The sequence below is a fragment of the Nicotiana tabacum genome, chromosome 20, assembly GCF_000715075.1.
Source record: "Nicotiana tabacum cultivar K326 chromosome 20, ASM71507v2, whole genome shotgun sequence".
Taxonomy (NCBI): domain Eukaryota; kingdom Viridiplantae; phylum Streptophyta; class Magnoliopsida; order Solanales; family Solanaceae; genus Nicotiana; species Nicotiana tabacum.
In genome coordinates, this window is record NC_134099.1 from 109,586,169 (window position 1) to 109,600,528 (window position 14,360).

The 14,360-nt window shown below is 39.0% G+C and overlaps 1 pseudogene; it reads right to left on the reverse strand.

Annotated features, from left to right (window-relative positions):
• Nucleotides 1-10,048: 10,048 nt before the first annotated feature.
• Nucleotides 10,049-12,463, reverse strand: LOC142174943 (purine permease 1-like; annotated as a pseudogene).
• Nucleotides 12,464-14,360: the final 1,897 nt, after the last annotated feature.

Below are 14,360 nucleotides of genomic sequence, written 5' to 3' on the forward strand. Positions count from 1 at the left end.
GCCCAAAAATGCAATCGGGTCCAACCTGAACTCACACTTTGAAAATTTGGCATATACAATCCCTCAAACTCTGAAGCACGATCCGAAGATGTTATTCATGTTCCTCTAGACTGTGGGAGTAAACCAAAATATCATCAATGAAGAAAATCAGAAAAGAATCCAAATAGGGCTTGAACACTCGGTTCATCAAATCCATAAAGGTTGCTGGGGTGTTAGTCAAGCCAAATGACATTACTAAGAAATTTTAGTGACCATACTGAGTCCGAAAAGTTGTCTTAAGAACATCCGATGCCCTAATATTTAACTGATGGTAGTCGGACCTGAAACCAATCTTTGAAAACATCATGGCTCCCTGAAGTGGATTAAATATGCCATCAATCTACAACAACCAATAGCTGTTGTTGATAGTGACTTTATTTATCTACGGATAATCTATCACATCTTCATTTTTCCATCCTGCTTCTTTACAAACAACATGGGTGCACCCCAAGGCGAGACACTCCATCTAATAAATCCATTATCAAGCAAATCCTGAAACTTCTCCTTCAATTTGTTCAACTCAATTTAGGCCATAATACGGTGCGCTAGAAATGGGTTGCATGCCCAGAACCAAGTCAATGCAAAAGTTTATATCTCTTATCGGGTGGCATCCCCGACATGTCTGTAGGAAACACCTTTGAAAAGTCACGTAGAGCTGGGACTAAATCTATGGAAGGAATCTCTGTACTAGGATCACAAATATATGACAAATATACCAGGGACCCCTTCTCAACCATACGCCAAGCCTTCATATAAGAAATGACCCTACTAGTAGACTAGCCAGGAGTCCCTCTCCACTCCAATAAACGCAACCCCAGCATGGATAATATCATCAAAGTTTTGGCGTTACAGTCCAAAATAGCATGATAAGGTGACAACAAATCCATGCCTAAGATCATGTCAAAATTAACCATTTCAAGAAGTAGAAGGTCTACCCTAGTATCATAGCTCCCAATAGAGACCAAACAAGCACAATATACCTGGTTTACTATAATAGAATCCCCAATAGGAGTAGACACATAAATATGAGAGCTCAAAGAATCATGAGACGCATCCAAATATAAAGAAAAGTAGGATAAGACATATGAATAAGTGGAACCCAAAACAAATGGAACTAATGCATATCTATGGCAAACTGGAATAATACATTTGATGACTGTGTCCGACAACTTTGCTTTAGGTCTAGCTAGGAATGCATATAAATGGGGTAGAGCCCCACAATTCTAACCTTTGCCCTCGGACGGCCCCTAGCTGACCACCATCTCTAGCTGCCTAACCACCACCTCTAGCTACCTAACCCCTACCTCTAGCTGGTTGAGTGGGCTGTGGAGCAACCCATGCCAAAATCATGGCACAAGTACCTTGCGGTGGTCTGATGCTCCTCAATCTAGGACAGTACCTCTGGATGTGACCTGTGTTGTCATACACAAAGCAACCCCGCGGTTGACCTAATTGCTGAGTCTGATATGATCCCTGATGACCTGAATGACCATCATAGTAACTCTCACTGATAGGATCTGAAGGTGTGGTGAATACTGGATGCTCATGATGAGACCCATTAGAACCACGACTCCCCGAGGCACCATGTGCTACATGAAGTGCTGACTGAATCGACCTGTGAGGATAGCCTTTACCAAATGGACACCTACCTCCAGACGAGGCACCACTAAAACCACCAAAATCATGAGGCATCTTCTCATATATCGCTCCTCTGCCTTAACCATGAACCCTCTCGATTCGTACAACCGAATTGAAAGAGATATCATTCGCAGTCTTTTTGGCCATCTGCAGCTTGATATGATATGTAAGGCTATCTATGAATATCCTAACCCTCTCTCTCTTAGTAGGAATCAAGATAACTGCATGGTGAGATAGGTCCATAAATTTGGTCTCGTACTAGGTAACAGTCATACTACCTTACTACAAATGCTAAAACTGGTTGTGGTAGTCCTCTCTCAGAGTAGAAGGGATGAACTTCTCCAAGAACAACTATTAGAACTCATCCAAAGTACGTGGAGGTAAACCTATTGGTCTGCCTCAAACATAGTCCCGCCACCATCTCGTGCAAAACCAGTCCTCTAAAACACTATAAAGTCGACCTCATTGGACTCCACAATACCCATGTTGTGGAACACCTTGCGGACACAGTCCAAGTAATCATGTGGGTCCTTAGAAGGTGTACCACCAAATGTATAAGAAAGAGCTTGGTGAAATTGTCCAACCTCATCAGCCCCTCCGATGACATAGCAATCGACTCTATGGGATGTATATCAATAATTGGCTGAACTTCTCCAATTGTTGGGACAGCTAGAGTCTAATATATGGGAGTCATCTTCTCCGGTGTGTGAGTAGCGAGATTCTTGGCTCCTCCCCCACCCTAAGAGACAGCGGATTCCATAAAAAATACTCCGGCCTGTGCCACACTATCCATTAGGCTCAGTAGATAGACACGAGTATCCTGAAGTACATGAGTGACTATGAACCCCTCTGAGACCTGAGCCGGTCCAGGTGGTGAAGGATGAACAAGGATCTCCTCCTCTTACTTGATCTGAGGCTCTGCAATATGTATTTCTACATGTGTTTTAGGCTTAGCTCTGCCTCTACCTCAGCCTCAGCCCTTACACCTGGTAATGGCTGCAACTCAAGGCTTCGACTCTTACTCGACTATGAATATTGTGCGTGTCCTCACCATCTGCGAGGGAATAAAAATAAAATAGTTCAAACTTCAATGATAGAATAAACTTGCACGATAGATAAAGAAAGAAGCGAAATTTCCTAAAGCTCTATAGCCTGTAGAAGATAAGCAGAGACGTCTCCGTACCAATCCTCCAGACTCAACTAAGCTTGCTCAAGACTCGTGAGACCTAGTCATCCTATTGCTCTGATACCTACTTGTTCATGACCCAAAATCCCAACCATGGAGCTGTGATTGTGCCTAACATCCACTTGCTAGGCAAGTCGACGTTAGCTAGTAATTTACCCATTTTTAGCAATTAAAGCAAAACATTAATAATATGAAACTGAAATTATCCAAAATAGATGCAACAAATACAACATAGCGCAGTATAAACATATCCTAAAAATCTGGAGTCACAAATACATAAACATCTAAAATACTAAAAACATGGTCTAAAATAAAATATAATACTGTCTGAATCTAGAATGACGGCAAAACATGATAGAAGGGGACTTCAAGGAATGCGAACATCGAGCAGCTCTACCTCAAGTCTCCTATAGCAGTTGAATCTGAGCAGTCTCCACTGTGCATCTCTAGGACGAACACTAGGATCTACACAAGAAGTACAAAAGTATATCATGAGTACAATTGACCCATGTACTCTGTAATGTCGATCCTAACCTCGATGAAGTAGTGATGAGGCTATAATAAGACACTCATAATAAAATTGTACGAATAATAATAACAGAATACAGAAATAGAAATAAAGCATTAAAATCATAAAAATGGACTTGAAGGTCATCTACCAGAGGACCCCTGAATAACATGATCTCAAATTTCATATCATAATACCGAGATAAAACTCTATAACTACAACACAACAAATCTGTTGCAGTCTGTAACGCGATCCCAACACAACACATAATTATTGTAGTGAGTAGCTCGATCCAAACATTAAACACAATAATTGTTGTAGCGTGCAACCCAATCCCAACATATAACACAATAATTATTACGATACGCAACACATTACCAATATCAACTTGTAATGACATGGCTGGTTGTTTCGAGTATTGTAGCCCCGGTCCCTAATTTATTACTTATTCTATGTTCATTTGTGTCTATGTGACTTACTGGGGTGGTTGGTTTAGTTCCGAAGATGATTCATAATGAATTGGGATAATTAGTCCCACTATTGGAAGCTTAGGTTGAAAGAGTTGACCGGATATTGACTTATGTGTAAACGACTCTAGAATAGAGTCTTAATGGTTCTAATAGCTTTGTATGGTGATTATGGACTTAGGAGTATGTCTGGATATTGATTTAAAGGTCCGTAGGTTGTTTTGGCTTGAATTGGCGAACATTGAAGGTTTGGAAGGTTGAGAAGTTTGGCTGAGAGTTGACTTTATTGATACGGGTCTAAGATATTTGTTCTAGTAGTTGGTGTAAGTCCCTTGTGTCATTTATGACTTGTGTGCGAAATTTGAGGTCAATCAGAGTTGGTTTTATAGGTTTTGGCAATGGTTTTAGATGTTGGAAATTCATTAGTTTCGTTAGGCTTGAATTGGGATGCGATTCATGTTTTTGATGTTGTTTGATGTGATTTGAGGCTTCCACTAAGTTCGTATCATGTTTTAGAATGTGTTGGTATGTTTGGATGGGGTCCCGGGGGCCTAGGGTGAGATTTAGATTGATTTCGGATTTGAACTTGGCTGAATTTTTTTATGCTTGGTGTGATCACACCTGTGAGAATGAGGGACACAGGTATGGAGTCACAAAAGTGACAGGAGGACTACATGTGTGGAGGTTGGCTAGGCTGAGCAGAGGGCACAGATTCAAGGCAATTTCCACATCTGCGAGCCCGCAGGTGCGCAAGAAGTTTCGCAGAAGCGGGTCTAAGGCAGGAGAGCTGGAGTCACAGAAGTTCCGCTGGTGCAGAACTTGGATAGCAGAAGCGGACCTGCAAAAGCAGGATTTGGCCATAGAAGCGGCAGGTCGGGATTTTAATGATTTTTCACAAAAGAAAGTTTTTTTTTTCGTAAAAGCAGAACCGCAGGTGCGGTGGTTGAGCCCTAGAAGCGAGATTGCTGGGCAATGTTTAAAACCGAAGGTTTATGTTGATTTTCTCATTTTTTAGGCTTTGAAGTTCGGGCTAAGGGGAAATTTTGAGAAATTTCTATCTAGATTGAAGAGATAAGTGACGTTTGATCACTTTTGTCCATTAATATTGAATACCCATTGATTTTTACACCTAGGTTATGTGTGTTTAAGGTAAATATTGGGGGATTTTTGGGTCTATGTATTGGAGAATAAGATTTAGGGATCTAAGGATCGATTTGTGGTCAGAATTGGATAATTTTGGTATGATTGGACTTGTAATTTAATGGGTATTTGGAGTTTGCAAATTTTGTTGGGTTCTGAGGCATGGGCCCGGGGTTGATTTTTTGGGTTGACTTTTTTGAATTTGGTTAAAGACCTTAGCTTTATCATATGGAATTGATTCTTATAGCTTGTATTGATTATATTAAGTTATTTGTGACTAAATTTGAGTCGTTCAAAGGCTGATTCGCGAGGCAAGGGTTTGTTGGATCATTGAGTTGCGCACTTTGAGTTAGTAATACTTCTAAACCTTGCCGAAAATATGTATTATGGGTTTTGTGTTTAAATGACACACATACTAGGTGACGGGCGTGTGGGCGTGCACCGTGGTAATTATGATCCAGGTGGATTCTTATATTGTGTTGTTATCAAGTCGTATTTTATCTGTTTATACGTGTTAGAGTAATTGAGTTGTGATTCATATTAGAAATCATGTTTAGGCTATGTGGTTATTTGACAGAGACCTACTGAGGTTATTTCTGTTATTTTTAGTTATTTGCTTTAACTGCAATTATATACTTAGTCATGATCCTTCATTTGCATATCATATCTCACTCTCTGTTATCATTTACTGTTACATCACATGTTATTTTTTTTCGGGCTGAGTAGTACGAGGTTGTAAGTCTTGAGACTTGAGAGATTGATGATTGAGGTAGGACTAAGAGCTGGATTGTGAGAGTTATTATAAATCGGGATGCATTCTGCATCAGTCCTTATTAGCTTATTTATTATTGTGACTGCGGTTGCACGCCGCAACATGCCTTATTATCTTATTTGCTATTGTGAATTCGGTTGCATGCCGCAGCAGGCCTTATCGCTTTATATTAGCGCTTGGGAAGGATCCGCCTCTCCGGGGTCTGACATATAGCAGTAAGCGCGTGCATAATGATATATATATATATATATATCACACATGCTTTGGTAAGGGGTTGATGCCAGGCACCCGTATAGTGTTGAGCAGTTGTGTGTGTAATAAGTGGGAATTTAGATAGATTGACTACTCTCAGGGTGTGAGTGCATGGAAATATCACTTTGATACCGTACTTTTGACATGCATATTTGCTATGTATGCATAGAGATACTATTCCTCATGCTAGCTATACTTGACATGTTCTTGTAAGTGTGGGTCTTTAATTGTGAACTTGAAAGCATGTCTAAATTTCTGTACCATGAACGAGTTGAATATGGAAGTTTCTCTGAGTTATTACTATCATTCTCATTGTTATATCTGTCTTATCATTATATTGGTTCTGACTGTATCCTTCTAAGCTCATCATTGTTTTCAGCCCAATGTTAGTTCTGTTACTTATTGAGTACAATGGGTCAGTTGTACATATACTACACTCTACACTTCGTGTGCAGATCTAGGTACATCTAGACATAGTGATTGCTAGATTGGTGTTAGTACCTGCTCGGAGACTTTGAGGTAGCTGCTATGACGCCCGCATACCTTGATTCTCTTTCCTTTTATTGTATTTAGTATTGTTCTATTATGCAGATAGTACTAGATTTTTGGTCTATGTTGATACTTAGTAGTACTCATGTACTCGTTGAGGCTAGGTTTTGGGAGGGTTGTAGTATAGTATCAATTACTTTTATCAGATATTTATGAGATTTTCCGCCGCTGAGTTTATTAAATCATGTTTTATTTCAAATGTTTTAATGTTATGGGATTGCCGGCTTTCCTAGCAAGTGTGTTCGATTCCATCATGACAGGTTGGAATTTTGGGTCGTGACAAGTTGGTATCAGAGCACTAGGTTGCTTAGGTCTCACGAGCCAGGATTAGGTTTAGTAGAGTCTTGCGGATCTACATGTATACGTTTATACTTATCCTTGAGAGGCTACTGAACCATTAGGAAACTTCACTTTTTAGTACTCTTATCATGCAGATTTGTTGATAAACTGAACTTATATTTTTATATTCTCTCACAGATGATGAGGACACGTGTGATTGGTTCAGTAGACGACCGCCAATACCATAAGCTAGGGTCATGAGAGGCTGGAGCAGCGGTAGAGGCTAAGGTGAGGCTCGTATTGCAGCTAGAGCAGTACCTGTTGAGCCACCAATTGCTCCAGCAGAGGAGCATATACCAAATGTTGTTGAGCTAGTGGGACCAGCTCAGGCACAAGCTATGCCCATTGTGATTCCAGGCTTTAAGGAGGCTTTCGCCCAGATTTTGATAGTATGCATGAGCCTTACTCAGGCAGTTTTAGTTACAGCTGTACCAGCCACTTCTTAGGTGGGGGGGAGGTACTCAGACTCTCGCTGCCCATACTCCAGAGTAGGTAGCTTAGAGACTCCAATCACTGAGGGTACTACCATCCTAGTTGGTTGCTGCTACTCGGGCCTAGGTTGGTCCACCTATTAGTGATGAAGAGTAGAAAAGACTACAGCAGTTTGGTAGGCTTAAGCCTCCATAGTTCAATGGGACAATGTCAGAGGATGCTCGAGATTTTATAGATAGGTGCCACCGGATCCTTCCTGTAACGGGCATTTTGGAGACCAGTGGAGTTTCATTCACTACTTTTTAGCTATAGGTGCATCCTATAGATGGTGGGAGGCCTATGAATTAAGTAGACCAGCCAGCGTTGCACCACGTACGTGGCATGACTTCTCAGTTCTCTTTTTAGAGATATTTTTCCACAGGCTCGCACAGAGGAGTTGCATAGGTTGTTTGAGCAGCAACGCCAAGAGGGTATGTCAGTGACTTAATATGAGAAGAGATTTTCAGAGTTGATCGTCAGGGGGTATGGTTGGTTTCTACTGAGAGAGAGAGGATTATGAGGTTCATTGATGGCCTCAACTATGGATTATGCTTCATTACGGCTCAAGAGGTTGCAACAAGTGCGAGGTTTGACAAGGTGGTTGATATTGCTAGATGTTTAGATCCGGTTCTTAGCCAGGAGCGTGAGGAGAGGGAGGCCATGAGGCTTCTTAGTTCAGGCGATTTAATAGTGTCTCATCTGGAGTACAGTCCCATCGCAGCAAGTGTCGTCCTTATAGGCCTGCTCAAATGGCTCGTCCGCTTCATCTTGGTGCATCAGCTAGTCATGGTTCATACAGTGCTCAACCGGGTTAGTCAACTTTCAGTGCCCTCCAAGCTCAGAGTTCATATCGTTCTCCATCAGTTCAGGGTTCGTCTATAGCAGGTTCTTCTAGTTGTTATTCTTGTTCTCGAGGTTCGATTCAGTCCCCAGTGCCATTTTCTGATCGAGGTTGCCTTAAGTGTGAAGAGTTGGGGCATGTGAGAAGGTATTGTCCCCGCCTTGTGGGAGGTCCAGCTCAGCAAAGAGGTCAAGATATGACTTCCACACCAATTACTTCACCCCCCGCTCAGCCAGCTTGGGGTGGGACTCAGGCAGTTCGAGGTCGGTCACGTGATGGTCATGCGCAATGTTATGCTTTTCCTACCAGGCCAGAGGCAATTTCTTCTTACGTTGTGATCATAGGTATTAATTCAGTGTGCCACAAGGATGCTTCCATATTATTTGACACTGGTTCCACTTATTCTTATGTATCATTGTAGTTTGTTCATTATTTGGATATGCCCCGTGATTCATTAGTTATGCATGTTCATGTGTCTATGTCAGTGGGTGATTCTATTATTGTGGACCATGTGTATAGGTCATGTTTGGTGACTATTTGGGGATTGGAGATGAGAGTTGATCTTTTACTGCGTAGCATTATTGATTTTGACATGATTTTAGACATGTATTGGTTGTCACCATGTCATGTTATTCTGAATTGTCACACTATGATTGCAACGTTGGCGCTGCCGGGATTGCCTAGGATTGAGTGGAGAGGTTCCCTAGATTATGTTCCCAGTAGAATGATTTCATACTTGAAGGCTCAACGGATTGCTGAGACGGGATGTTTGGCATATTTGAGATTTGTCAGGGATGTTGGTATTGATACTCCTACAATTGATTCTGTCCCGATAGCGCGAAACTTTGCATATGTATTTCTTGTTGACTTGTCGGTTATGCTACCCGACATGGACATTGATTTTGGTATTGACTTGGTGCAAGGCACTCAGCCCATCTTTATTCCTCTGTATCATATGGCACTAGCGGAGTTGAAAGAATTGAAAGAGCATCTTCAGGAGCTACTTGATAAGGAATTCATTAGTCCTAGTGTGTCGCCATGGGATGCACCTAGTATGCAGTTGTGCATTGATTATAAGCAGGTGAACAAAGTTACAATTAAGAACTACCCACTACCGCACATTGATGACTTATTTGACCAGCTTCAGGGTGCTAGAGTGTTCTCTAAGGTTGATTTGAGGTTTGGGTATCACCAGTTGAAGATTCGAGATTCTGATATTTTGAAGACGGCATTCAGGACCCGCTATGGTCACTACACATTTTTTGTGATATCTTTTGGGCTGACTAATGCCCCAGCATCATTTATGCATATGATGAACAGTGTATTCTAGCCATGTCTTGATTCTTTTGTCGTGTATTCATGCAGCAATGAGGAGCATGAGCAACATCTGGGGATTGTACTACAAACGTTGAGGGAGAAGAAACTCTATGCTAAGTTCGATGAGAAATTGGGATTTTTTTTCTTCCTTTTTCGAATTAGGTCTAAATTAAAAGTAACATTGTTTTTGGTTTAGGGTGTCATGATCTAGTTAATTAGCAGTCTTGTCCATTTGTAACTTTTGAAAAAGTTGAAGGGCCTTTTTTTCAAATGGAAACATACTGATTTAATTTGAAAGACGTTTGGCTTTACTTTGATTAGAAAGAAGTTACTTAAGTGATTTTATTGACGATTCACAACTCGTTCATATTTATTTTCAAACTCCTACACGAAAGTTGATAACCAATGGTCCAGCACTTTTGAAAATATAGTTAAGCAACACGAAGGGTATCCATCAAACTCTTTTTCCTTAATTAGTATTTAATTGTGGTGTCAAATGATTGTAAAGATGAATAAGTCATGAAAAATGATCATTTACTGGCAAATGCAATCTTTCAAAGTGTTGTATTGCAGATTTAAGGAACGTCAGAAATTTTATAGAAACGAAAAGTAGCAATTATAGAAAAATAACGTACATTATTTTCTACAAAAAATACAAACTATTTATCTGTATAGCCGTGAATAGTAAATCAGACAGGCTTAGTAAATCAAACAGACTCAGTATGCATTGTTGTCATCTCAGTTTTTGGACTTTTGTTCTTCTCCTTCTTTGTTTGCCTGAACTCTCCGTAAAAGTATGAGACGAAACCCCAAAGAGAAAGAAAAAGAGCAAGGCCCTTTTCACCTGAAAACTTTTCCCTAAAGAAAACTACAGCCAATACCTCAGTAACAGGAAGTAGAACTGCGATCATAACCCCGGACATCAAAGAAGATGAGCAGTATATGACTCCAATGACACCCACAAAGAAGCACTGCCAAATAATAGTAGTCCATATTACCACTGTATAATATCTAGCTGCTCCGGGGTTATTTTTTTTCGCCTCCCTTGATATTGCCTGCAAATTTCTATCAATATCTTAATCCTTGCTCTTTAGTGAGATAGGGTATAGCAAAAACAAAGTTAAACCCAGGAAGTATCTATGATACATCATCTTTTAAGGTAAATATGTTCGAATCCGATGCTGCTCCAGTTTACATATATTTTTGACATATTCAAATTTTGATATAATGCATCATGTACGCAAAATATCTAATCAATAAATGTATTCCATGACAAAAGAGTCTTCATCCGTATATGTGGGATATGAATAGTTTTGGGTTTCAAGCTAGTTCCTTCATTAATGTCCTACTGCTAAAGTCAAACTCACAACTCTTAGTTATAAGATCAGAAAACTTTATGGGAAATGAAATGAGGAGAAATAAATGAAAAAAAAGAAAAAGAAAAAAGAGAGGTTCCCAAGTCCCAACGAGTATAAGAAATCCTAAAACAAGGACTATTGCTCGTTGGTGAAAGCCAATAGATCGTCACCTAAAGAGAAGTTGATAGACTTCTCATTAGAAGGCCTTAGGGATCTAGCTAATGGTAACAAAAGATAAATATTTTACGATCTCGATTTCAATATATGTGACGTAATTTGCATCTTGACTCGAAATTTAAGAAAAATAAATTTATGAATCTTGGGTCTTCAATATATTTTATAATATTTGTGTATCTTTAAGACTTTTCAAATTTGTGAGTTTAAACTTGCATAACATTGTGTAGTAAAAAAAAATTCTTATTAAGGGCAAAATTAACGAGAAGTTTAAAGTTAAATACTTTTTAATGCAGAACTGTGTAAGTTTATCTGAAAGGGACTAATACTGAAAAAGATTCAAATTATTTACCCTTAAAGTATAAAGTTCTTTTTATAAGGTTATCAAATAATATATCATAAAATTTACCTGTAATTTTCTTGCAAATAACTTAATTGTGTAAAAAAAATTATGCATAGAATTTAAACCCGCAAAAGAATAGCGTAAGATAAACTGCAACAGGGAGTAAGATGCTTGGGTAGTGATGAGCTTAAGGGGGGGGGGATACCTGAAAGTCGTTATTGACGATCATTCCAACAGTGCAAAAAGCCGTAGCAGCAAAACACATGACCATTTGAATCTCCAATACTAATGTTGCAGTAATAGCTTGCTTTGCCTTCAAGTAAATCAACTCAATACAAGGCAAAATGACTCCATATAAAGCTGCGGCTAGAAGTGTCATCATAAAGCCAAGAATATAGGCTTTACTTGTCACACCCTTTGGCCGATCACCATTAGATCAAACACCTAATAAAACAGCACCATCTGTCAGCAGAACCACTGCATTGATAGAGTAGGGTGTGAATTTCAGCTTTACTATGAAGAAAGCACATATTGCCGTGAAGGCAAGTTGAGCGGCAAGAAGAAGTGAAGAAGTTGACACGGGAAGTTTTGACCCGCCCCACGAATAGAGAAAATCATCAAGACCAGTGACAACGCTAATGATGAATGATGTGATGAAAATTCGGGGTGTTATCATATAATACTTGGCGTTAGCGCCTTCGGTTTTTCGACTATAGAAGTATAGGATGGCAAGAGGTATAAGGGTGAATGGTCATCCAGCAGTTTGTAACCAACTGCTAAACCATACTCTTGAACCTCCCTCGACATAATTTAAATGCATCATTAGAGGGCCACCACAGATACCAACTGCGAGTATTAAACAGTTAATTAGTAGGAGGAATCTCCTCATAGTGGTGCTTAATCCTTGATGTTCCATACTTTTTTTCAAGAGATTTGTCTGCTGCTCAGGCTGAAGGTTTTCTTCTACTAAGGTTTGGGTTTTTGGACCTGTTGCAGTGATGAGATCTGTACCATGCTATTTATAATTGAGAAGCAACTTAGTACATTCCCATGATTTGTTTCACGACATGGAGTGGCCTACTTTAAGAAGGCTTTCTTAAGATTTAATTAGTTGCGGTACTATTAATTTTCATATGATTCACAAGGAAGTATATACAATAAAAAAGTATAAGAGCAAAGACCAAAAAAGCAATGATTGTGAGTAGTTTTGTTATTAAATTGCAGGGTTGAATTTTGCTTTTGCATTAATGAAGACAAAAATATGGAGTAAAATTAACAAGGATGGGACAAACGTGATTTTAGTTAAGAATTGAATAATTATGAGTGGGTCGGTAGAATTTTGCATTTCCACTTGTGAAGAGAAACATATGTATAATCACCCATAAAATTAACGTGTGTTTTAGTTAACTTTGTTCGAATTGAATAAATAAGAAAGCGTGTCCAGAACCAGAAAGGACTCAGACCTATCTCCGTTCCGTCTATACGCACTTTTAAATGTTTCAGTTGCCACAAATAAATGTGAGACATGTTTACAACACGACCAATTAAAACAAAGAAATTAAGAAAAAGAAAATCAAAACTGGATGGCGTCTGGGTTTTTTATTTGATTCATGTGCTAAAAGACTGTTATGACTGAGCTGATCAGCAATGTTGTACCTTTGAAAATGTTGGTGTCCGTGTAACTCTTATATTCTTTAACTAGTAAAGTATTGTAACACAAATTAGTGAATTTTGAAATAATTTAATCGAGATAGAAGAGTTATTATTTTTTTTTATGTATTTCCATACAAAATGATTCTATCTTGGCTACATTCCAAATAAAAACAGTTTTTTTTTTAGCAAACAGGAAATATATATATATATATTAAAAGTTAAGGAACATGCAGTACATTGCTTTCATAGTTAGTGTCGCATAGCACACTTTGGTTACCTACGCTTGCTAAATTTTTACAAGCATCATAAGATAGAAATTTTCCAAAAATATATTTTTTTGTAGTTAGTCACTTTCTACTAGCCTTTTTACATCATCTGGTCGTTCCACAAAAACTTTTTCCTTCATTAGATCAGCAGTTGCCTTCTTTGCCATTTGATGACTACCTTATTGCCTTGCCTGAACTCGTGCTGGATGGTTGGCTCCTTCTGTTGGTGCATTAACAACCTGCATTTGTTGACAATGTTAGCATAGAGTCTATTACCTTGTTGGATTGACAGGATTACCTCCGTCGAGTCTATTTCGATTTGGAGAGGGAACATTCCCCAAGTATGAGCTGTTTTAAGTCCTGCTAGTAATGCTTTGATCTCAGCATGCAGTGAACAACGTGCATGAGCTGATTTTGCAAAGCCAACTATCCAGTGCCCATTGGCATTTCTGATTACACCACCCAGTCCACATTTTTGCAAATTTTTGTTGAAGCCTGTATCTATGTTTAGTTTGAACCATCACTTTGGGGGTCTATGCCATTTAATATTGATGTGGATTTTTGGAGAAGTCAGAATACTATTTTCGGTTAAGAGACGAAATTCAGTAGCCCTAGCAATGATATGGTTGATATTGATAGGGTTTTTGTATTGTTATCGTTGTTGTTATTCCTGCTAATCCAAATGTGCCAGATAGCAAAAGGGAAAAAGAGATTCCAAATTATAAACGCATTTTTCATCGTGTAGTCAAATTTTTTAGTTGGATTAACCAATGATCACCATGTTTCTTATAGAAGTTTTGCCATCCAATGTTGTCCCAAAAATATTTACTAGCTTGGCAGGTAAAGAAAATGTGCGTTATGAACTCTTCAATATGACATTTACATATAGGGCAGTTTGGGTCAATATTTAAACCAATTTTAGCTAGATATTACCTACAAGGAATCTTGTTATGAAGGCATTGCCATAGAAAGAACTTAATCTTAGTTGGGCATGTCGGATCCCAAATCCATTTTAAATCAATTTGCCTGTCCATATTTGATTCCATG